The 26800-nt window shown below is 40.1% G+C and overlaps 1 protein-coding gene across 3 annotated transcripts in view; it reads left to right on the top strand.

Moving 5' to 3' along the window:
* Positions 1-10628: 10628 nt before the first annotated feature.
* The window catches only part of Serpinb12 (serpin family B member 12), a 31506-nt gene continuing 15334 nt past the window's right edge, over positions 10629-26800 (top strand). The window contains exons 1-2 of one of the 3 annotated variants that reach the window (NM_001135867.2): positions 10826-10941; positions 15200-15255. The gene's annotated coding sequence lies outside the window, so the exon portion shown is untranslated. Of the gene's footprint in view, positions 11060-15199; positions 15256-26800 lie in introns of all 3 variants that reach the window. The other 2 variants (XM_087580557.1, XM_087580556.1) reach the window with 2 other exon arrangements.

The following is a 26800-nucleotide window of genomic DNA, read 5'->3' on the forward strand; positions in this document are numbered from 1 at the left end:
TTTGTGTGTGTATGTGTGTGTGTGTGTGTGTGTGTGTGTGTGTGTATTTTTATTAGATATTTTATGTATTTTTTATTTTATGTATTTATATTTCAAATGTTATCCCCTTTCCTGGTTACCCCCTCTCCCATACCACCTCCCCCTGCTTCTATGAGGATGATCCCTTTCCCACCCACCTACTCCCACCTCACCACCTTGGCATTCCCCTCCACTAGGGAAAGGGGCTTGTCACCAATGCTAACCGCCTGAATTTGACCCTCCATGAACCATATGGTAGAAGGAGATAACTAACTCCCACACTTGCATTTTAACCTTCCCACACAGGAATGGTACACATGTGCCCACACATATATGTTCATATAATAAATAAATAAAACATAATAAAATAAAAATTGGCTCTTACATGTAAGTCAGTGTTTGATTTTAAGTTAATTTCTGTATATAGTTCCAGGAAGGATCTTATTTCATGCTTTTATATGTGTAATCAAGGCAGCAAGGTATGGACATATGGCTAGGAAGAGAATTAAGAATTCAGTAGTAAATCTTTTTAGTTACGGTCAATTGTTTTTACAAGGGTGCTGAGACAATTCAATGGGGGAAAGAACAGCTTTCCAACAAAAGATTTGATACAACAACTATGGATTTTATTGGTCTTAAGAATAAACAAGTTAATTTTTAGAATTTTCAATTCTTTATTTTATCTAGAAAAATCTTTTTTTTTAAATTTTAAATTTTACAAAAAGAAAATCCATCAACATAATCTACTATATAAACAAACTAAAAGACAAACATCACATGAGCATCTCATTAGGAGCTGAAAAAGCTTTGGATAAAATCCAATACTCCTTCATGCTAAAAGTCTTGGAGAATCATGAATTCAAAGCCCATACGTAAACATAATAAAAGCAACATATCACAAACCAATAGCCAATATCAAATTAAATTGAAAGAAACTTGAAACAATCCCACTAAAATCAGGGACAAGACAAGACTGCCCATTCTCTCTCTATCTAGTCAATACAGTAATTGAAGTTCTAGCCAGAGCAATAGGACAACTAAAGGAGATCAATGGGATTCAAATCAGAGAGGAAGAAGTTGAGGTATTGATATTTATGAATCATCTGATAATATACATAAACGATTCCAAATTCTACCAGAGAACTCCTATAGCTGATAAACAACTTCAGCAAAGTGGCTGGATATAAAATTAACTAAAAGAAACCAGTAGCTTTCCTTTATACAAATGATGAATAGAGAAAGAAAGAAATTAGGGAAACAACACCCTTCAAAATAGCCACAAATACTATAAAATAGGTGGAATTTTAACCATGGCACGTGAAAGATCTGTATGACAATTACTTCAATACCCTATGGAAAGATTCTGTAGAGGATATCAGAAGATGGAAAGATCTCCTATTCTCATGGATTGGTAGGATTAATAATAGCCATCTTACCAAAAAGCAATTTAAAGATTTAACGCAATCCCCATAAATATTCTAACACAATTTTTACAGGCCTTGAAAGAACAATTCCCAACTTCATATGAAAAAGTAAAAAAACAGGATAGTCAAAACAATCCTAAACAATAAAAGAATTTTGGGAGGAACTACCATCCCTGACTTCAAGCTATATTACAGAACATTAGTGATTAGATCTGCAGGGTACAGAAAGAGACATGTTTTTCAGTGTAATTGAATCAAAGACCCAGAAATAAAACCACATACTCACAAACATTTGATTTTTGACAAAGAAGCCAAAACAAAACAATGAAAAAAAGAAAGCATCTTCAACAAATGGTGCTGATCTACCTGGATGTCTGCATGTAGAAGAATACATATAAATCTGTATTTATCACCCTGCACAAAACTCAATTGCAAGTGGATCAAGGACATCAAATAAAACAAGACACACTGAATCTAATAGAAGAGAAATTGGGAAATAGCCTTGAATACTTTGGTTGAGGAGGCAACTTCCTGAATAAAACACCAACAGCTAAGGCAGTAAGATCAACAATTAATAACTGGGACCTCATAAAACTGAAAATCTTCTGTCAGTTAAAGGACACTGTTGGCAGGACAAAATGGCAGCCTACAGATTGGGAAAAGATCTTCAGTAATCCTACATTTGATAGAGGGCTTATATCCAAAATATACAAAGAACTTAAGCTCGAGACCCCATATGAACAACAATGCCAACCAACCAGAGCTTCCAGGAACTAAGCCACTACCCAAAGACTATACATGGACTGACCCTGGGCTCCAACCTCATAGGTAGCAATGAATAGCCTAGTAAGAGCAGCAGTGGAAGGGGAAGCCCTTGGTCCTGCCAAGACTGAACACCCAGTGAACGTGATTGTTGCGGGGAGGGTGGTAATAGGGGGAGGATGGGGAGGGGAAGCCCATATAGAAGGGGAGGGGGAGGGGCTAGGGGGATGTTGGCCTGGAAACCGGGAAGGGGAATAACAATTGAAATGTAAATAAGAGGGTTGGGGATTTAGCTCAGTGGTAGAGCGCTTGCCTAGCAAGCACAAGGCCCTGGGTTCAGTCCTCAGCTCCGGGGGCGGGGGCGGGGGCGGGGGCGGGGGCGGGGCGGGGGCGGGGGGGGGCCGGGGGGAGAAAAAGAAAAAAAAAGAAATGTAAATAAGAAATACTCAAGTTAATAAAGATAAAAAAAAAGAGTATATGGGAGCCATTCTCATTTAAATCACCATTTAAGTCCATTTAAATTCACTTTCTATGTTTACATATTTTAAGAAGCTTCTACTGTTGGGGATGAGGAGGGTTTGGAAGGACTTGGGTGAGGAGAAGAATGGGATCAAAATATTTTGTAGGAAAATTTAAAAATAATGAAAATGTAATAAAGTTTTATTAGTTAAAAAAAAAAAGAAGTCATACTTCAAAGAAAACAAGTATCCAAATTGAAAAATGGGGCCTGGGACTAACCAGAATTCTCAACAGAGGAACCTTGAATTGCAGAGAAGCAGTTAAAGAAATGTTCACTGTTCTTAGTCAGCAGTGAAGTGCTAATCAAAATGACCCTGACATTATACCTTACACAAATCAGAATGACTAAGATAAAAAACTTAAGGGATATCATGTGCTGGTAAGGACATGAAGAAAGGGAGCATTCTTCCATTGCAGGTGGGATTGCAAACTGGTACAACTACACTGGAAATCAGTCTGGTAGATTCCCAGAAAATTGGAAAGAGTTCTACCTGAAGACCCAACTGTATGACTCCTGGGCATATGCCTAAAAAAAAAATGCCCCACCATTACCCAAGGACACGAATTCCAACATGTTTATAGCAGTGTTATTTGTAATAGCCAGAAACTGGAAACAATCCAGATGTCCCTCAACCAAAGAATGGATACAGAAAATGTGGTTCATATCATAACATACAGCTATTAAAAATAAGCACATTGTGAATTTTGCAAGCAAAATTTCATTTTGCTCACCCTGCTCAAAAGGGCAAATGAATGGAACTAGATAATATCATCCTGAGTATGGTAACCCAGACTCAAAACGACAGGTATGGTATGCACTCACTGACAAGTGTGCATTAGCCATAAAGTACAGAATACCTATAGTATGCCCCCCAGGCCCAAAAACGTTAACCAGGAAGGAAGGCCCAAGCAGGGATGCTTGAATCACACTTAGAAGGGGAAACAAAATAGTTATAGAAGGCAGAGGGAGGGGACTTGGAAGAGTGGGAAGGGGTGCAGGGGATGGGGAGCCAGGATCAGGTGCAGGGAGAGACAGGAGATAGGTCAAGTGGGCCAGGAGAATGAATAGAAATCTGAAGCTGCTTGAGGGTGTGTGAATCTCTAGGAAGTCCCAGAGACCTTGGATATGGGAGGCTTTCAGGAGTAAATTTGGGGGACCTTAACCAAGACACCTAACAGCAGAGACATGGAACCTGAAGAGGTCACCTTTGTAGCCAGGCAAGACCCCCAGGGGAAATATAGTGACACCCACTAAACTTTTGACCCCCATATTTGTCCTGACTAAAAGAAATGCAGGGATTGAGCAGAGACAGAAGGATTGGTCAACCAAAAGCCAGCCCAACTTGAGACCTATCCCATGGACAAGCATCAATCCATGACATTATTAATGATACTTTGTTGTTCTTGCAGGCAGGAGCCTACCATAACTGTGCTGTGGGAGGCTCTACCCAGAAGCAGACCTAAACAGATGCAGATACCCACAGCCAAACATTGGACTGAGGTTGGAGAGAATTATGGAAGAGTTAGGGGAAGGATTAAAGGCCCCGAAGGTGATTGAAAGCTCACAGGAAGACCAACAGAGTCAACTAACCCGAACCCCTAGGAGCTCTCAGAGACTAAGCCACCAACCTAAAACTCCCCTTGCCATATTTATGTAGCAGATAGGCAGCCCTGTATTCATGGCTGCCTTGTCTGGCCTCAGTGGGAGAGTATGGGGCTAATCTGGGAGAAGCTTGATGTGCCAGCGTGAGGGGATACCCAGGAGTGTCCTACCCTCTCAGATGAGAAGAGGAGAGGTGTGTGGGGAAGGTACTTTGTGAGGGATGGACCAGGAGTAGCCTTTGGGATATAAACAAACAAATAAATTAATTATTTAAAAAAACTTTAATGTTTATTTTTTAAATAAGTTTTGAAAAAAATTAAAACTTCATACACTATATTATGATCAAGCTTTTCCTCTCCTCTCAATCCTCCCAGATCCTCCTCACATTCTTTCTTATCCAACTACAAACCCTTCCATTCTCTCTTTAAATAAAACAAGCAAACGAGCAAGCAAAACCCAACCAATCAAACAAGAAAAACCCACGAAACTCCTCTCCCTCGTTCTCTCTTTATTACCCCCACTCCTCTACATTAAATACCCCCCACAGAAACACGAAATTGGAATCCATAATATATAATCAAAAGAGTCATTAAGACAAAAATGGACAAAGTCATATAAGACAAAAAAGTCTACAAAAATACTGTTGAGATCGAGTGAGTTTGCTATGGCCATCTCCTTGCTGAGCATGGGGCCTACCTTGAAATGTGGTTAATATACCCTGTGAGACTCCACTGGAGAACACTAGTTTTTCCTTTGCAAGTGGGTATCAGTTGCAGATGGCTTCTTCATTAGGGATGAGAGTCCGTGTCCACTTGCCCTCCTAGTGTTGGACTGTCACATGGCTTGAAGCCATGCAGGCTTGTGTGTGCTCTCAGCGTGTCTGTGAGTTCACATGTGCACTAGTCCTGTTGTACCTGGAGGACTGTTTCCTCGGACCATCCTTTCTCATGGCTCTAACAATCTTTCCGACTCCTCTTCTGCATAGCTCCTTGAGCACTGAGGAAGGAGCTTGATTAAGACATTCCATTTAGTCTGAATGCTCCAACCTCTCTCCCTGTCTGCACATTATTCAGTTGTGGGTCTCTGCTAATTCCCACTTACTGCAACATGCTTCTCTCATGATGAATGTGTGAGGCAGTGTTTTATATGTGTATCAGAATTTCATGAAGAATCATTTAATTACTATTTTCCTTTAGCTGAACAAGAGTATTTGGTCTTTTTCTAGGCCAATGATCTATCTACTTTTATGTTCTTGACCACTGGAGCAGTGTCAGGCCACCACGGTAGATCACAGGGTTTGTAGCTGGGTTGATGTTTACTATTTTGCTCTGGTCGCCTGTACCATGAGCACTAGTCTATAGGAGTGAAGCTTCCACTTAGGCACTAGCTCAACTTCTCTGTGTTCAGTGAGTTATGTAGGATCTGTCTTCAGCAAAGGGCCTTACCATTAAATTTTGGAGAACAGTCAATAGTCTGAGATGTTTGGGAGTTGCTGTGGTGTCCTTTTGGCCAATGACTCAACTAGATATAACTTACTCCTGGCATTGGTAGTTTCAATTGGTGATGAAATATTTCCAGTTGGGGTATTGTCCTTACAATTTGGTGACCTTTTTTATATTTCTTTTACATATGCATATATTTCAGGAAGTTTCTGCAGCAATAGGTCTCCATGTGGCTTTTAAAATGGCCTTCAGTGTTAGCTGTCCCATCCCTCATTCCCTCTGTTAGCTCTCTTTTCCATCCTCTCCACATTGAGTCCTTCCATAATTCAAGTACCCATCACTTCCCATAACTATATATTCTATTTTCTTTTCCTTGGGAGATCCATCCCTTTCTGCTAGCCTCTTACTAGGTACCTAACCTCTGTGGCTATACAGATTCTAAAAGTGTGCTTAATATTAAAGACTTAAAATCTAAGATCCATACATAAAAGAAAACATGTAATTGTCTTTTGGGGCTTGGGTTACCTCATTCATGATATTTTTCCATCCAAGTATCCATGAACTTGAACTTTTTAACAAAGATACAATAACTTTACATTTTAAGGCATAGTGATACCACGGTGATGTGATGCAGAAACCAATAAGAGGAGAATTAACATTCTGGGTTTAAGTTTGACTAATACGTTAAAGTCTAGTTGGTGTCAGCGAGCCCCAGTGATGTCAGGACAAAGCTCAAGAGCAAAGATGAACAGTGCCAGGACTGATGAAGTACATGAAGTGTAGCCTGAAGTACATAATAAGTTAAACTCAGCGGGCCACAGAAGAAGAAGACAGGGAAGCAGGAGGGGAGCTCCCTGAGTGGAAGGAGGATGAGAAAGGGGACGAGGGAGGGGGATGGGCAAGGATGACTAAAACAATTATGAAAATTACGAAACTCTCAAGCAATAACAATTATTATTTGCTTGAAGATATTTAACTCAAGAGGACTAAAATTAAAATTCTGCCCCCATATTAATTGGGAAATATAAAGAAAAGACCACAAAGTTTCAAAAATGGGGAATTCTACCAAAAGAGCTCACTGTGCATGGCGGAAAGGGCAGTTTCTAGAATCCAAAGTGAACAGTGTAAAACAAGTAATAAACGTTCCCAGATATCTTATTCAGTATGGAATTTGAAAGACAAATGAGTTAGACTGTTAAACACTCACAGAGCACAGCTGAGACCTTGGAAGGTCATTGTCTCCCCTTGAAGAAAGTGGTGGCTCACTCTGAGAATTTCTGAAAGGTAGGCCAGCAAGTGTGTGTGTGTGTGTGTGTGTGTGTGTGTGTGTGTGTGTGTGTGTCCTGCATTCAATGGTCAGAGGACAGCTTTTAGAGTCAGTTCTCTTCTAATATGTGGTCTCCAGGATGAAAACTTGGGATCAGCAGGTTTAGAGGCAAGGGTCCTTACCAGCAGACTCATTTCTCTGGTCCCTAAGTTCATTTTGTGATGATTTTTTCTTGGACATGGATTTCATTACAGCATGGGAAAGAAAGCTGTGGCTTTACTGGCTTGTCACCAACTTAATTTATGGCATTTCTTGCACTATTAAGTTCTGCTATTTTACCTTATTGGTCGTGCCAAATCTAGAGGTAAGATGTTTTGGAAGACACTTTGTCCTCTGGTTTGAAGAAACTGGAAGGGCACATGAGTTTGTGTGGGGAGTCACAACTTCATTGACACAGACTGTCACATGACCATAATGCCTCAGGATTTTATCCACAGGTCCTGCTGCCTCATTTGGACTGAATAAGCTTGTATGTAAACATTTCCTCCTTTGGACTTTTATGCATAACCACAGGGCCCTTAGTTTTACTGATGGTTGATTTGAGCAAATCATTCCTTAAGTGCTCAAGTTAAGTGGATTCAATTTCAAAGGACTGAATTGTTCTGGTCAATATTTAAGCTGGCCACCTGCCCACCTGCCTGGTTCTCTTTGAAGGTAGGGAACTCAAACTCCCCAGTCTCTAGGGCCATTTCTTCTCTCCACGAATGGTTCCCTTCTTATGATCGTGAGCCTTTTCTAGCACCTAGTGATCCTCAGCAGCAGGCATAGCCATGTTCCTTCCAAAGACTCAGTCAGAGCAGATGAGGATTCATACCATGAAAAGCAAGAGTGTTTTCTGTATTCCTGTGTAGTTTCCAGCAAGCCTGAGAATGACCTTAGACATAAAGCCACACCATAAAATCTAGCAAGATGTCTGCCCAAATGTGAGCTGGACAAGGAGGACACCAATGGATGTGTCAAAGTGGAGGGGGGAAAAGTTCAACCCCACACAAAATGCTACAAGCAACTAAGGAATACTGAGAGCAGGAGACAGTCTTCCCCAGGGAACAGCAGAGCAATTACTTATTCAGAACCAAATGGTAAGCCCTGCAAACACACAGACAAGTAACATTATACAGACTGAACGGGCTATATTTAGGATAGCATATAGAATAGCAATTAATGAAAAAGGAGGCCATGGATTCGAAGGAGAGCAGGGAGGGGTACGTGGAGGGAGGAAAGGGAAGAGAGAAATTTGTAGACTGTGTTTATAATTCTTAATTTTTCCCTTCCAATAACTAATAATCTCTGTTTAAAAATCTCTGTAAATAATGTCTGTTAAAAAGTATTTTTAACATCAAAACCAAAAAATATTTATCTAAAAGATACAAGAGCAGTATGCACAAAGGCATCAGCCTCCAATAGGGCTGAATAAGCCTTGGGGAAGGCGATGTGTCACTATGTCTCAGCCACTTATCCAAAGACTGGAAGATCTACATGAGGAACTACTGTCTGTCTGTCCAGATTTTCTCTCCAATGCCCAGGCACCTCCTCTTTCTACCTTCAAATAAAAGACCATCAAAATCCTGAAATTCTTTCTGGGTCCTTTCTTTGACGTCTGGAGTAGAGTTTTTCTAAAATGAGTTACATTCTTAAACACCCGAGGAGGCTGGGGTTGTGGGGTGACCGCTCTCCGGAAGCCCTCGGGTTGGAGGCAATAGTTAGGTGGGCATAAGCAGGGATGGCATGCTGTATGGACAAGCGCTGCATGTGCTGGGTCTTTTAGAGCATTGCTGGAATCAGATAAATTGCACATTGGAGGAATCTTCATCCCAGGTGTTTAAAATAGCCCATTTCCAGAAGTCAGGGCTTGTGCCCCAGAGAAGCTCAGCACAAGGATATGGGGAATTGCAATCCTGTGAGAGTCACAGGGAGGCTCCGAGTTGTCTTTGTTCCCTTAAGAATACTCAGAAAATTAGGTGGTTACACCCTGTCCCCACCCCATGGTGACAGACTCGTTTGAAGGGTTCGTACAACCTGACTCGAAAGAGCCCTAGAATATCTAAGTAGCTTCTTGTCTACTTATGTAGAGCAATGGTTTATGTTCCAGGAGACATAGGGGTCATTTTCTATACTCTGGTGGGGATTTTCCTCAGAAGATAAATGGTCGAGTCTCAGTTTTAGGGTGAGAAAGATGGCTTAAACAATGTCATTGGAACAGCACACTTTCCCATATATTGATTGTGGGATTTCCCCACAGTACAATTTAATGAAGCATTCCACTTTTAAAAATGCTCATAAACTGTGTTCTATAGTTCACCATCCACACATCTATACACAGAGAAGAGAATACTTGAGATTAAGATCAGGAGATTAAAAATAAAAGATTTAAATGGCACTATTCACGTACATTTGGAAGCCACATTAATGTTAAATCCAGAGGATGGATGAGTAATTTATAAGTAATTCTTCTAAATAGAATTTCAAGATATGAAGAAATAAATGTTTAGATTGAAGCATTAAATAGAATATGGAGAAAAATCTCAAATGCAGTCTGAACTCAGTGATTTAAGGAGCATACAGTGAAGAGAAAATTATGGACTTTTCTGGTCTTGTAAATTATCTTTAATTTCTGCACTATTAAACATTTTAAAAGTGATATAATTTATTAAAATTCATTGATACTTTTCTACTCTATTATTTTTATCATCTTCTTATTCAAAATTTTATGGCTTTTACAGTCATCTTACTGGTTATAATATTATTCTCTGACTTAAGCCAGTTTCATGGCACCTTGGTTTTAATTTGCAACTGTGCACAAATTTAAGTACTTTCCGATTTCATGTTCTCTGGTGATAGGAACTTATGGCGGTTGCTCATATCTTAGAGGATAGAGTGGCCTTTGATGATGAACCACACTGTGCTGCCTTCAGATTGGGCAAAGAGCCTTTCTCAAAATCCATTCTACAAATTAGACCGAAATGACCCCGGATATCCTGAAGCTATCCCAAAGGATGTGTTACCCTTAACAAAATATGAATTGTTCTTGAAAATGAGCCAATGTTTTATGTTGATAGATACTATCTGTTGAATCATGCTGGAGAATTAATCCATCTGTTTTGGCCTTACTGATAAGGGGGTGCTACCAGGGAAAGAGGAGGCCACAGATAGAGAAAATTGGTGGGTTGGGTCCATGGGATAAGAAACAGGAGACGAGGAAGGAAGAGGTGGAGAGAGGGAACTGGGGCAAGAAAGGGAGGAAAGGGGATTTTGCCAGTTGTTTATGTTCTGTTTCAGATGCCAGAAGGAAAAAAGATAACTAGTATTCTAGACAGCTGTGGATCTGTGGGCATGATTGAGTGGGTAACAGAAGCATTGAGAGGAGCTGTTGAGAACACTTGGACAATATAACTATAGATTTCCACATGGCTTAGGACTGTACAGACCCATCTGTGCCCAGATCATTTGGTGCTGCAATGGCACAGGCTGTGGAGAATACTCCACTTGGATTTGGTGTGTTCCCTGCGTAGATTATAAACTCGTGATGTAGCACTGTGCTCAAAGGGGCACGCAAAGTGCTTAGGGAGAACAAAGAAAAGAGATTCCAGGCTCTGGTTCCTTTAGCAGCCGAATTATTAAAGGCTCTATCCCCTAATCTATGGCTTTCTCGAAATAAGCAGGCAACGTGCCAGCTTGAAAAAAAATCTGATTCACGATCATTATTTAAAAGTGGAAGAATTGCTGGCTCAACACCTCTCCTTACCAGTCTCTGCAGGCTGAACAACTTGGCTGTTCCTACCTTGAGGTATTGAACTGACTTCATCACAGCTTGGACTTTAGCTGGAGACAGCCGTCACTAGGTTGCAGGTACGTATTGAGCAGTAGACAAGCTCCTGTGGGTAGTGATGGCTCCTGTGGCTAGTTGTCCTGGTGTGTAAGTCAGACATGCTGGAGACTTTTACTCCAGGGTAATCATGGAAAACAGGTAGGTATTCAATTGCCACCCATTCTGTTAATTTCTAGCAGGATGACTAAAGTGCTCTGAGTTCTAATTTTTTTCTTAAGTCATGTTGACATAGTTAATAGAAGTCTGAATGAAACAATGGATGTGGAAATGTTATTACATATAAGATCTTTTGGTGTTTGTTTGTTTGAGACAGGGTTTCTCTGTGTAACCCTGGGTGTCCTGGAAGTGATGTGTAGGTCACACTGGCCTGGGTGGAACTCACAGCAATCCCCTTACCTCTGCTTTCCAAGTTCTAGGATTAGAGACCTGCACCACCAATGTCCAGGTCATATAAGATCTTAAATTGATGTTTTCATACCTGAATGCAGATGATCTAGCCTGTCCTGTAGAGGTCTGCTGTGCCAGATGTCATGATAGAGGGACAATGCTATCCCCATTCTTCATGTACCTAGTGGTGGGCACACAGTTGGCATTTGATAATTAGTGGTTCAATAAATCATGTCTGGGCTATTATTTTATAGAAGTCCTATAAGGGAGTTTTACTTGGAATTGAGATTAAACCAAATCATGTATGTTTAAATTCTCCTCTCTCTCTCTCTCTCTCTCTCTCTCTCTCTCTCTCTCTCTCTCTCTCTCTCTGTGTGTGTGTGTGTGGGGGGAGTTGTGGATGTGAGTTCAGGCGCTCATGGAAGGCAGATACGTTAGATTCCGTGGAGTTGCAGGCAATTACAAGTTGCCTTACATGGGTACTGGGAACTGAACTCAAGTTCTCTGCAAGAACAAGAGCTCTCACCCACCCCTCTCTAGCCCAAATATATTTTTACAGAAAGAAACTATATTTCTTATCATTATTCTCTCCATTAAATCAGTGTAAGGATCAGTTGCATATTTAAGGATATAAATACTTTACAGGCTTCAGAGTTATGAAGGGTCTTCATTTAAAGCAGGCTCAGAAACCGTTTTAGAGAAGGGCAGAGGGGTTTGGCTCTGTAGGATACATTCTTACACAACAACCCAAACCTTAGTGCTATGTGGTTAGATGTGCCACTTTCTCATAAGACCTCATTTTTATAAATAGGGCTATAGGCTGAATATGCCAGAGGCTAATCTTTGTCAGTACTGATGACCAAATGAAGCCCGGCTTTACAGTTTTGGAACAGAATAAATATATTTCATAAAGACTGATTTTTTTTGTTTGTTTATGGATGAGAAGATTCACATTGAAAAGGTACTTGTTCAAGGTCCCAGGTAATAAAGTTCAGGCTGATTTGAGTCCTGCACCCACTTGCTCTGTTCTTAGAATCCCTTATCTTCCACCATCTTTTGGCTGTTTGGGTGGTCTGTGGCCTCCACCTCTCAGGCAGACTGGGGCAAGCAGTGGGGGTTATCTCCAATCTTAGATGATTCAGTTTATGCTCTGAGAGAACCAAAGGCTTTTGTGGGAAGGGAAATTGGTTATTTTGTTCTCTCTCTCTCTCTCTCTCTCTCTCTCTCTCTCTCTCTCTCTCTCTCTCTCTCTCTCTGTCTTCCTCCCTCCCTCCTCCCTGCCCCTCTAGGCCTTAGTTGTCTTAAAATTCAGAGATCCGCCTGTCTCTGCTTCCAGAGCGTTGAAATTGAAGGTGTGCACCACCATGCCCAGCAGAATTGGTATTTTAAATCCAATTTTAAATTAGTGTCTCTTCTGATATTTTTCTATAAACATACCTTGTTTTTCTCAGTATTGCGGTACAAATTTAGATGTGAGGCTTATTATTATCATTATCTTGAATACACTGCTGTCATCAAGAGGAGACTCTTAATCATGGCATTTTGTATCACCAGCTGGCAAAAGCTTTGGTTGATGAATCATTCTGGCATCTTTGAATTTTTAATTCCAGGTAGAAAAAGTTCAATTGGTCATTAAAAGGTTAATTGATTGGTTTATAGCTCATGATGAGTTGTAACATAAATGAGAGGAAGCCACAGTTGATGAAGCAGGCACTATTTTTTATGGTGTGGTGACAGATTTTTTTTGTTCTTGTTGTTTTTCCCTCACTTTCTTTAGGACACTCAGGCTGGTTGACCTCCAAAATTCCTTCCAATTCCTTGATCACTTGACAATGAGTATGTGTTTTCTCTAAATGCATCCACAAAATTCTAAAAAACAAGATTACAATTAGAAAACTTGGAAAAAGTTTAACACATGTTTCAATATCATGGATTCATTTGTACTTAGAGGCAGACTTCTTTCAGCTGCTCAGAGGACACTTTGTCTGTGAGGTCCTGAGGACCTTGTCACGGGCAGCTCACAACATGCACCTTCCTCTTTGGTGGTAATTCATCAGGTGACTTTAGCATGCAGCGGCAGCTTGTTGGGGTGTACGTATGTCTCCACTGGTAGAGCTATCACACCACCCCATGTCTTTAGGCTTATTTGTACAGCCATTTGTAGTCAGATTTTTTTTTTTAAATTTGGGGATACATAGGTGAAATCCTAGATTAAAGATAATCAAATGGGATTGATTTGCCGAGGTGCTTAGAATCTCACGGCAATATCATCAGCCAACAATAACAAAAGGGGGAATCACAAATCCATAAGGATAGGCGAGAAGCCACCCTGTTCTAAGGTTAAAGAGTGATCTTTGTAAAAGACTGCAGTGTCTTTTTCACATTCGCATAGAAGCCAATGATCAGTTAGCACCAAACATTTATTGAATCACATGGTACATTTTCTGTCTTCCTACAAATCATTACCAGTAGGTAAGTGGTGTTTGGCATTGTAGAGAAAGAGACAGAGCCACACTTCAAGTGATCAGGAAGGGGAGAACATTAATAGAAAACGCGTTTTCTCTGATGTTTGAGACAGAAGAGAGCTTCTCATTGTTTAGCCACTGATTCCAACTGACATCTTATGTTGTAAGGATGACGATGACTTTAACTTGCTTCATTTGTGAATTAGATGACTAAGAAACTCACATTCTCCATAAAAGCAATATCATTTTAAAACCATTCATTTGACATTCCCTGCACTTTTAGAAGCTCATATTTCTGATATGATAACTCTGACAATATCGTTGTCTGACAAGAAGTAACAGGAGATGTAGGAGAGAGGGAGGGGAAGAAAAGGGGAAAGGGGGAGAGGGAGAAGAGGGAGAGAAAAAAGAGAGACAGAGACAGAGCAGAGACAGAGAGACAGAGAGAGAGACACACACACACACAGAGAATGACAGAAAGGAGAGGGGCCCTCATGTGTTGCTACATCCTATTGTATCTTTCTTGTTATAGCTCCCTCTTTCTTGTTATAGCATTTTCTGGATGACCTCCACTCCACAGGCAAGAGCATTTTAAGATCCTAGAGTGTTTGAGCTAGAAGTAACATCAGAATTTTCTTGGGTTCAGTTTTAAACCCCTTTTCCCCAGTTGCTCAGTATCTTTTAATGGAAGCTTTTACAAAAGTACAAATGTGCTATAAGAGAAAAGCAGAGGTATCTGAGCCCCTGAAATTCCTTGAGTAAACATATCATAAATAAGCAAGCTGAGGAAGCCACTGTAGACAGTGAGCTTCTTAGTGATGTTGATGTACGTCCAGTGCCTGTCTCTGCTTCCTAACAACTAGTTCTTTTCTAGAAGCTTCCTTTCTCTGTCTCTATCCCTCATACGTTCTCTACCAGATTCTTTTATAACCTCCATCATGCAATAGATAGTGAGTTATTCTAGCCAGTGGTCAGATAATAGTCCCCATGCCCACCTTTGCAGCGCTGCAAGAACCATAGCCCTACTTTAGAAATAGCACACCTTGCAGCTCCCATGTAGTGAGTTATAGAAGCTTATAACAATTGAAAACCAGTCATAAGACATGTAGGATGGTGTGTATGGGATATTAATGAGACCCTTGCTTTCCTTTACTGTTGATGTTGGAGTGAAGAGTGCTAGACTGATGTTATTTTTAGGGACTCATGAAAAGACACAACTGTAAATAGTAAAGAAAATGTAAATGTGTCGTGTTAAGTATTTAATTTAACTGAAAGCATAGGGCATGCAAGCTTTCTTTAAGAAACACTTGCCACATTTTTGTTTCCCTCAATCAATCAATGACAACTCTACTCTAGATTTCAACATGGTACCTGGAAAAGTGCCAGCATGGGAGGGGCCATGCTGATATATTTCCATTCCTGACAGGGTGTGGATTGAAACTTCCCTGGCCAGGACTCAGAAGCAAATCTGAAGGCAAGAAGGTAAATGCTTGCGTGCTTGTGTCATTTTGGACAATGAGGACTACACTGGAAGTTTATTTTAAATACCCAAAGGATGTAATTGAAATGATCCTCTATCTTATATCTATTAAGTCAGATGCCCTTAAAAATAGTATTTTGATATTATGATGGTTTGGATATTTTTCAGCTATGGTAATACTCATCAAAATCTAAAAATAACATTCTATTCCTCAGGCCCCAATTGGCCAGGCAGCAAGTTGATATGTCTGATTGAGTCTTTAAAAGATGGGGCTGATTGAATATTTTCATCTTCACATTGAGATTATATCTCATCTTTTAATACATTATTGCTGAAATATAAAATGGCACAAGAATGTAATGTCTGCATTTTAAACAATGTGAATTTAAATACATCTTTGTATCATGTCTAGGAAAATAGTTTTGATTAACATCTTTCACAACTATTTCTTTATTTTTAGATATTATTTACTATGTTGCTTGCTATTTCCTGGTTTGACCACTGATTCCAGCAGAATAGCATCCACTTATATAAAGTTGGGGTTTCAATATTGGGTTGTTAGATGAGGAAATTATAGAAATTATAAAATCTAAGAAATTTTTGGAGTATTAAGGTTTTTCCTATTGTATATAGGAAAGAATAATTTTTCTAAATGAAAAATATGTTTATTTGTGTGTGTGTGTGTGTGTGTGTGTGTGTGTGTGCGCCATGGCACGTGTGTGGAGGTTAGAGGTTGACTTGTGGAAATTGGTTCTTTCCTTGCACCTTGGGCTTAGTGGCAGCTAGCTTTACCCTGTGAGTCATCATGTCAACCAGGAAAGAATAATTTTATCCAAAATCTTCTGAGTTGTTAAAACCTCTGTCCAGTTTAAATCTAACATTTTTTTCCCATAAAGGGAAAGAAGCAGGAGCTGTTTCTAATCTAGTAAAGTATTAATCAAGGGCTGAGTCTACTATGTAACACTTCCATGCATTGTGGCTGCAGCAGATGCCAACATATTTAAATATGCCTAGGTTTTCAGATGTTAGAACTGTCTACCACAGAAACAAGGCAAAGCCGTGCATGTGCACTCTATAAATGCTTCTACGTGCTGCCATTCTGTTCTCCACTGACAAAGAACAGAGATGAATAAAAACCCTGAGTTTACTCTCCAGGGAACCATATTTAAACATGAAGTGAATATTGAAATATAAAAAACAAGTACTTATGAGTAATATGGACAAGCAAAGAGATATAAATCATGTACCATAATTGATCTTTTAGGAGAAGAGGGTGGCAGCAAGTGTAAGAGGGCGTTGCATGAATAGAGAAACCAGGAAGACAGAAACTAGGTGTGATAGGTCAAGTATTGGTGCCTCAAACCATCTAAGAGTGCTGTGAACGGGGGTTGGAGAGATGGCTCAGCGGTTAAGAGCACTGACTGCTCTTCCAGAGGTCCTGAGTTCAATTCCCAGCAACCACATGGTGGCTCACAACCATCTGTAATGGTATTCGATGTCCTCTTCTGGTGTGTCTGAAGACAGCCACAGTGTACTCATATACAAATAAATAAAATAAATAAAAAAAAAAGTGCTGTGAACGCAGCATGATTGTAGAGCACATGGGTCTGTCTTTAGCACCACAGAAAAATAAAACAATCAAACAGTAGATCATCAAACCCCTCTCACTAAGCCAGACAACAGGAAGTAAAAAAGATCCTTTCTTAACAAAAGAAAAGCATTAAGAATAAAAAGTACACAAGACACAGATAAAACTGTACCAGGAAGATTTATTTTCTCATAAAGATTAGAATTTGATGTGTTTTAAAATTTTACTTAAGATATGATAATTTCAGGTAATTAAATGACAAAATAGCACTAAAATATTGAGAATTTTAAATAATTAAGAGTAAAAATAATCTACAATAGCAGTAATGGGAAATAAAACTTAGGAATAAACCAGCTTTTGTGAAACATATATGTGTATATATAAAATAAAATGATATATAGTCCATCCATATATTTCATGACTTCAATGGATGAGTGACAGATGGATATTAGAGGACAATTAACAGACAACAGGAGAAAGCATATTCTAGATGTTTCCACATTAACAATTATCACTAGACTATGAACCTAATGCAATACTATTGTTTTGGTATACTTACTTTTTAAAGGCTTTATTTGTGTGTGTGTGTGTGTGTGTGTGTGTGTGTGTGTGTGTATACACCCATGCCCATGTTGTGATGTGTGAGTGAGGCTCAGAGGACAACTTACAGGAATCTGTTCTCTCCTGTACCATTAGGGTCCCAAGAATCAAACTCAGGTCCTCAGGCTTGTCAGCAAGGACCTTGACCAGCTGAGTCATCTTATTGACCCCATATTTATACTTTAAGTAATAAAGAACGACAAACTGCTATTATCTGAAGATAGATTATGATTCGTATATTTCGTGTGTCTTTATCTGAAGCCCCGATGTGTTAGTGTGAAAGACAAAAGATCTTAGAATATCTGAACTAGAAATCTCATGCTGAAGAAGCATCGTCGTGAAATACGATGAAAGAGGAACAACTGCAGTCACAAAGACGTTCACGTCGTTACAGTGAAAGATGGGAAACTAACAAAGTGACTAAGGCATCCGTGTAAAAATTGCATATGTTCACTGAATTGTACCAAGAGTAAAAGGACAGAGATGACACAGTTACAGTGCAGACATACACGTCAGACATGGTCTGAAGTGAGGAGTGGTGAAGATGATGCATTTACACAGAGACACGTGTGCACACACAAATGGACATGCACACATGCTTAAATGAGCATACATACATACATGCATACATTTGCACATGCATGCACAGGCATATGCACACACATATGCATGTACACACGTATTCAATGCACACATTTGGACACATGCACATACATAATGCACATATAATATGAAGTGCATGAAATTTCAAGACCTCAAAGCACATGGGAGACAAAGACAATGAAATTATGAATACAATGAGGACAAACCTCTCATTGTCATTGTCCGCCCATCTGTACAGTCAGTTATAACTTGAGAATCAATTTTCTTTACATTATCACATTCTTTATTCTTGTTAGAAGTTAAATAGTATATCAGTTATTTGGAAATATTGGCAAATTATTATAGATTTTTTCCTTTTTACATAGATGGATTTTTATTTTATTTTCTGAATAGAAGTTATCTGTTACCTCATCTCTGGGTAGCCATGATCAGAAAGAGGTGATCTTGGGGTGAGTAGATATAGGAACTATGCAAGACGATCTCAATGAAGGTTAAGGTTATTTACAGTCTTGGTATCTCAATTTCTGTCTGTAAGCAATATGAAGACTTTTCCAAGGCCAGTATTATAAGCAATGGTTCTGAGAGTCATAGGAGGGCATACTGGGGTCTAAAACACATGTTGACAGGGAAGGAAGTCCTAAGGAAGACTCTCTAGGCTGGGGGTTCTTTGTGTAAATAGTTGCTTTGGTGAGAGACACAAAGTGGACTTGCACCTACAGCAAGTATTGTAATAACAGAGACAGCTGATGGTGCATTCAGGATATGCCACTAGGGTGCTAATGTTTGCTGAGGGTGGGACATATAGATGGTGGGACAAAGACTCTGGTGTCAGTCTGAGTCAACCAGTTTGCAATCTGCTAGTCACTTTTCTTAGACCGTGTGAGTTGCTAAATTTATAAGGTGTTTTTTTTTTTTTTCATGAGAATGAGACAATATATGCAAAACATTGGGTACACTGTGGCTAGAATTCTAAAGTCATCATGGGTAAGGGTAGTTCTAATGGATTTGGGGGGACCTTACTACTTTAAAAGGTTATTTCAGGGGTGTTTGGAAACAGTGATGACTAGGGCAAATCATGTTCAAGTTTTTCAAGTTGCAGCTTAATAGGCAGTCTTCACTAGCAGTCAATCACCTTTAGACTTACACAATCTCAGTTTGTATAGGGACTGTGTTCCAGAGTAAAAGGGAAGCACTTCCTTTTGGTCTTCGAGAGCCCGCCCTGCTTGCCTCTACAGCCTGAGTTTCACCGTGTGGTATTGCTTATCAATTTTCCAGTACTCTTCCTTCTTGTACCAAATACAAGCTGACAGTGTCTTAAACTAACAATCATGCTTGATAATATATTTGTAATGCATTTTAAAATTAAACATATATATGCAAGTTATCTTTATATATAAGTCTGCATGAATGTGTAAAGATGTAAGTTTACCATGCAAGGCAACACCTAGATCAGGGAAGAGAACATGACCTGCTTCTAGAAGTCTTCATGCTTGGGGTCTAGGGTACCCAGGAGCTGATTCCTTCTTTTAGTGAGAGCAGACTCCATTCTTTCCCAAATCTGAGCATACTGATGTGCTGTTCGCAGTTTGAACTAGTGTGTTTGTTCATTTAAACCATAGAATTTAGCAAACACTCAAATGGTTCTGTTCGGGGAGTCAGTCTATTGGATCACTAATGCTTCTACTTGACACTGACCACTCTTCCCCAAACCCACCATTTTCCTCACCTTTAAGATACCAGATTGGGTTGTTTGGGAACTTTTTATGATCTGTCAATATTTCAAAGGCAGACATTGCATCTCTTTCAGTTCATTCTTCTACAGAACCTAACCCAGTACAAGGATGTTATCAACAGTCATTGTATGATTAGATCACTTTCAATTATAAAAACTGCATCCCTGACTAATTTTATTTATTTTTATTTTTCTTTGATATTTTATGTATTTACATTTCAAATGTTATCCCTTTCCTCCCTCTGCCATACCTCCTCCCCCTCCTCCTGCTTCTATGAGGATGCTCCCACTCCTACCCACTCACTCCCACCTCAATGTCCTGGCATTTCCCTACATTGGGGAAATGAACCCTCACAAGAACAAGGGCTTTTCCTTCTATTGATGCTGGACAATGCCATCCTCTGCTACATATGCGGCTGAAGCCATTGGTCCCTCCATGTGCACTAATTGGTTGGGAATTTAGTCCCTGGAAGCTCTGGTGAAGTCTGGTTGTTTGATATTGTTGTTTTTCCTATGGGGTTGCAAACCCCTTCACATTCTTCAGTATTTTCTCTAACTCCTCCATTAGGGTCCCCTTGTTCAGTCCAATGGCTAGCTGTGAGCATCCTCACTGTATCAGTAGGGCACTGGCAGAGCCTCTCAGGAAACACCCATATCTGGCTCCTGTCAGCAAGCACTAGTAACTGGGTTTGGTGGCTGCATAAGGGATGGATCCCCAGGTGGGACAGTCTCTAGATGACCTTGCCTTCAGTCCCTGCTCCACTCTTTGTTCCTGTATTTCCTCCCATGAGTATTTTGCTCTCCCTTCTAAGCAGGACCGAAGCATCCACATTTTAGTCTTCCTTTTTGAGCTTCATATGATCTGTGAATTTTTTCTTAGGTATTCCAAGGTTTTGGGCTAGTATCAGTGAGTGCATACCAAGTGTGTTCTTTTGTGACTTGGTTACCTCACTCAGGATGATAATTAATTTTTTCTTTTTTCTTTTTTTTGGAGCTGGGGACCGAACCCAAGGCCTTGCACTTGCTAGGCAAGCACTCTACCACTGAGCTAAATCCCCAACCCCAGGATGATAATTTTTAGTTCCATTCATTTGGCTAGAAATTTCATGAAGTCATTGTTTTAACAGCTGAGTAATATTCCATTGTGTAGATGAACCACATTTTCTGTATCCATTCCTCTGTTGCAGGACATCTGGGTTCTTTCCAGCTTCTGGTTATTATAAATAAGGCTGCGATGAACATAGTGGAGCACGTGTTCTTGTTATTTGTTGGAGCATCTTTTGGGTATATGCCCAGGAGTGGTATAGCCGGGTCCTAGGTAGTACTATACCCAGTTTTCTGAGGAACGGCCAGACTGATTTCCAGAGTTGTTGTACCAGCTTGCAATCCCACTAACAATGGAGGAGTGTTCTTATTTCTTCACATCCTTGCCAGCATCTGCTGTCACCTAAATTTTTCAACTTAGCTATTCTGACTGGTGTGGGGTGGAATCTCAGGGTTGTTCTGATTTGCATTTCCCTGATGACTAAAGATGTTCAACATTTCTTTAGGTGTTTGTCGGCCATTCGATATTCCTCAGTTGAGAATTGTTTGTTTTAGCTCTGTACCCTATTTTTAATAGGGTTATTTGGTTCTCTGCAGTCTAACTTCTTGAGTTCTTTGTATATATTGGATATTAGCTCTCTGTCGGATTTAGGATTGGTAAAGATCTTTCCCCATCTGATGGTTGCTGTTTTGTTCTATTGACAGTGTCCTTTGTCATACAGAAGCTTTGCAATTTTATAAAGTCCCATTTGTTGTTTATTGATCTTAGAGCATAAGCCATTGGTGTTCTGTTCAGTAAAATTTCCCCTGTGCCTATGTGTTTGAGGTTCTCCCCCAATTTCTCTTCTATTATTTTCAGTGTATCTGGTTTTATGTAGAGGTCCTTGGTCCACTTGGACTTGATCTTTGTACAAAGATATAGGAATAGGTCAATTTGCATTCTTCTACATGCCGACCTCCAGTTTAACCAACACCATTTGTTGAAAATGCTATCTTTTTCTGTTGGAAAGTTTTAGTTCCTTTGTCAATGATCAAGTGACCAAAGGGGTGTTGGTGTTGCTGTAAAATTATAAAAAATTGCTTTCTTTTATCTCGTACTAGATCCGGCACCACAGTGCCCCAAGATATCTGGTAGACATCTTCATCTCAGTCAGCAAAGGGTCTCACCAGCTCTGCTCTGTCCCATATCGCACTGCCAATGGCTTCTCTCTGAGCCTGGCAACAATCTCTTTACCCATCTAGTTCCCAAGGCAGGTTGAGGTTGCCACCATGCCAAACACACACATCTCAATTCTGTGGTGGCCCAGTGTCTTTACCAGCACAAACTCTCTTAAACTTAAATTGCCATAGGAAAGAACACACAACACAATAACCTCTGATCCAATTGATAATATATAATTCGCTCATCTAGATATGCAAAGCCCTGTATACATCCATCCATTAAGAATATTCATAACAACCTGTAAAGGTGCAGAGAAGAATCTTTTTTTTTTTTTATTAACTTGAGTATTTCTTATTTACATTTTGAATGTTATTCCCTTTCCCGGTTTCCGGGCAAACATCCCCCTAATCCCTCCCCCTCCCCTTCTTTATGGGTGTTCCCCTCCCCATCCTCCCCCCATTGCCGCCCTCCCCCCAACAATCACGTTCACTGGGGGTTCAGTCTTAGCAGGACTCAGGGCTTCCCCTTCCACTGGTGATCTTACTAGTATATTCATTGCTATCTATGAGGTCAGAGTCCAGGGTCAGTCCATGTATAGTCTTTAGGTAGTGGCTTAGTCCCTGGAAGCTCTGGTTGCTTGGCATTGTTGTACATATGGGGTCTCGAGCCCCTTCAAGCTCTTCCAGTTCTTTCTCTGATTCCTTCAACGGGGGTCCTATTCTCAGTTCAGTGGTTTGCTGCTGGCATTCGCCTCTGTATTTGCTGTATTCTGGCTGTGTCTCTCAGGAGAGATCTACATCTGCCTCCAGTCAGCATGCACTTCTTTGCTGCATCCATCTTGTCTAATTGGGTGGCTGTATATGTATGGGCCACATGTGGGGCAGGCTCTGAATGGGTGTTCCTTCTGTGTCTGTCTTAATCTTTGCCTCGCAGAGTAGAATCTTAATATTAGCCTCCATGTTCTCTCTGCAGCTTCTCCTTTTTCGCTCCAGTCTCCTCCTCTCTCTAAAACTTTTCTTCTGGTCATTCTTCCTTCTTGTCCAATGACAGGCCTCATTCTATCTTATACGTGCCTTCGCCTGTATGGCTCATTTTTGAGTCTTCAGTACTATTCCATTGATTTTCCTGCCTGTCTCTGTACTAATACCATGCTGTTTTTTTAAATCATGATTGCTCTGTAATACAGCTTGAGGTCAGGGATGGTGAGCCCTGCAGAAGTTCTTTTATTTTTATTTTTATTATTCTAAATGATTTTGCAAACTGCTCTTTCTAGAGAAATACTCTTCTGTTGTTGGTGGGATTGCAAGCTGGTACAACCATTCTGCAAATCAGTCTGGAGGTTCCTCAGAAAATTGGACATAGTACTACCTGAGGACCCAGCTATACCACTCCTGGGCATATACCCAAAAGATGCTCCAACATAAAACAAGGATACTCACTCATCTATGTTCATAATAGCCTTATTTATAATAACCAGAAGCTGGAAAGAACCTAGACGTTCTTCAACAGAGGAATGGATACAGAAAATGTGGTACATTTACAAAATGGAATGCTACTTAGCTATTAAAAATAATTGAAATTCACAGGCAAATGGATAGAAGTAGAAAATATCCTGAGTGAGGTAAACCAATCCCCCCTCCAACAAAACTCTCAGACACGTTGTATGCATTCACCGACAAGTGGATATTAGGCCAAAAGCTCGGACTACCCAAGATACAATCCACAGACAACATGAATCTCAAGAACAATGACCAAAGTGCAGATGCTGCAGTCCTTCTTAAAAGGAGGAGATATGGGAGGAGATATGGATATGAAGTTTGGAGCAGAGACTGTAGGAGTGGCCATTCAGAGCCTTCCCCACTTAGAGATCCAGTCCATATACATACAGCCACCAAACCCAGACAATACTGCTGATGCTGATGCCAAGAAGTGCATGCTGACAGGAGCCTGATATAGCTGTTTCCTGAGAGGTTCTGCCAGAGCATGACAAATACATAGGTGAATGCTAGCAGCCAACCATTGAACTGAGAACAGAGGAGTTAGAGAAAGTATTGAAGGAGCTGAAGGTGTTTGCAACCCCATAAGAACAATACCAACCAACCAGAGCTCCCAGGGACTAAACCACCACCCAAAGACTGCACATGGACAGACTCATGGCTCCAGATTCATATATAGCAAAGGATGACCTTGTTGGGCATCAATGGGAGGAGAAGCCCTTGGTCCTGCCAAGGTTGGATCTCCCAGTGTAGGGGAATGTCAGGGTGTGGAGGTGGGAAGGGGTTAAGTGGTTGGGTAGGGGAGCACCCTTATAGAATATGGGGGAGAGGGAAGGGGATAAGGGGTTTATGGACTGGAAACTAGGAAAGGGGTTAACATCTGAAATGCAAATATAAAATATCCAATAAAAAATTGCTCTTTCTAACTCTGTAAAGAATCGAGTTGGAATTTTGATGGGGGTTGCATTGAATCTGTAGATTGCTTTTGGCAAGATGACCATTTTTACTGTATTAGTCCTGCCAATCCATGAGCGTGGGAGATTTTTCCATCTTCTGAAATCTTCTTCAATTTCTTTCTTCAGAGACTTGAAGTTCTTATCATACAGATATTTCACTTGCTTGGTTAGAGTCACATCAAGGTATTTTATATTATTTATGACTATTGTGAAGGGTGTTGTTTCCCTAGTTTCTTTCTTAGCCTGTTTATCTTTTGAGTAGAGGAAGGCTACTGATTTGTTTGAGTTAATTTTATCTCCATCCAAACTAATTAACCAGCCAACCTACTAATTAATCAACCATCTAACCAACCAACCAACCAACCAACCAGCCAACCAACCAACCAACTGACCTTGAGAAGTTGGTTATTAGTGGTATCTTAATCAAAATATTACATTAATTTTTCCTTTATTCTAGAGTTATATAAACCCAAGAAGAACAACCATTGACTTCTTGTTAGTGCTGTGACAATAACTCTGCTGCTTACTTTTTCTGGACATATTCCAGTAGAAACTTTTCCTTGAAAGGAAGTGCTAAAGACACCCAGAGTGCAGTAGGGGATACAAGACAGTCTGTGGCATTCTAACAGGTTCAGACTCAGAAAAGGAAGCTGAGATCAGAATAGCCTGGTCAAGGTAGTCACGAAAACTAGGTCATAAAATTCCTAGATGTTGTCTGCAAAAGTTATAGAGTGTGAGGATATTCAGTGTGTAAGCAAGAGATAGCACGAGTATTAGAAACAAGTGAAATTATTGTTAATAAAACAAAGATGTTGTAATAGAGAACATGCCTGGGCATGGTGAGGTCTTAGCCTGGCGTTTCTCCTGGCCCACTCATGGTAGTGTACAAATCACTACACTTCATCTGTTCTCAGAGTATTTTTATTCTGAGAAGGGAGTTGGTCTACATGAACGATCATGTTCTTCCTAAAGCAGTGAAGCTTTCATTCCTTTAGCTCTGTGAGCACTGATGGTAGGAATGAACAACCCTTCCAAGAGCCAGAGATGCTGTGATGCAACCGCAGAGTGGGTGCTCACCAGGCTGAGTCCACCATTTGCCAGCCAGGACTCAGCATGCCCTCTGACCTTTGTGTGAGTAGCAAACAGTCAGCCAGAGCGGCCACTGTCCTCTTCATTCACAGAGATGTTACCTATATCAACTGTGGCAATAAAATCAAGGCTTTAAAAGCATTAAGCCTTTTTGAAAAAGTTAAGATTAAATCCCTTCAATTCATGGCAATGGCATCCTTTCTTTACTTCACTAGTACGCTTTCTTCAAAATTGCTAATGGAAGCTGAATTTAAAGTAACTATAAAGAAAGTGAAGGTATTTCCCAGCAAGAGCATGGTTTCTGAGGCAATTCAACTTTATTGAGATATCCAGAACACATTATGTGAAGAAATGCCACTTTTCAGGGGGAATATTGCTCTTGAAAACAAAACAAAAAACAAAAACAACAAAAAACTTAAATGGTCTTTGAAAATAGGCTTACGTATTAATATCTTTTATGAGAATTGTATACATGGGTACAAGGCATTTGTCCATACCTCTCTCTTACTCTTCCCTTGTGTCTCCAGAACTCCTCTTAAATAAAATTTATGTTCCCCTCTCAAATCTATTTCTGGGTTCAATTAGTGTTTCTTATATACACGTGGGTATAGGACTGGTCACCTCAGCCACATATAGCATTAAAGCAAAAGTTTATCTCAAACCTAATATCAGGCCTGTCATGGGAAGAACAAATGTGTTACAAGTTTGTCAGAAAAACACCCTTAAAAATAATTATAAACTTTCATTTAAAGGGATGTGACTGCACCATTGTACATTCAGTGTGTGTGTGTGTGTGTGTGTGTGTGTGTGTGTGTGTGTGTGTGTGTAGTGGGGTGTGTGTGTATGTGTGTGTGTGCGTGTGTGTGTGTGTGTGTGTGCAATCAGCCTATTTTCATTGTAGAGGAGATATTGATGGAGTTAAATCAGTGTAGTGTGACAGTGTTAATGTGAACCTTAATGCATATATGATTTACTTCTTCAGTGCTTTGCTCTGTCATATGAAAGTGATTGGATACACTTTGTAGAATTCCAGAACTAAAGTTCATGTATACAAAACATTTAACACGTGTGAGGCAGGCACATTTTTTAAAAGTTGCCTAGGATCTTGTTGATCTGTGCTTCATGGTAGAGTGAGTTTCTATCAAATTGGTAACATGTGAGAGCCACAAGCACCATTCTCTTCAGGGCAGTAACTTTCTCAGTGCTTAACTCTGTGTTCAGTGTCTCACAGTGGTAACACAGACCAGGGCTTATATTTGTGCCTTAGAAGTACAATT

This window comes from Rattus norvegicus, chromosome 13 (genome assembly GCF_021556685.1).
Source record: "Rattus norvegicus strain SHRSP/BbbUtx chromosome 13, alternate assembly SHRSP_T2T, whole genome shotgun sequence".
In the NCBI taxonomy this organism is placed as follows: Eukaryota; Metazoa; Chordata; class Mammalia; order Rodentia; family Muridae; genus Rattus; species Rattus norvegicus.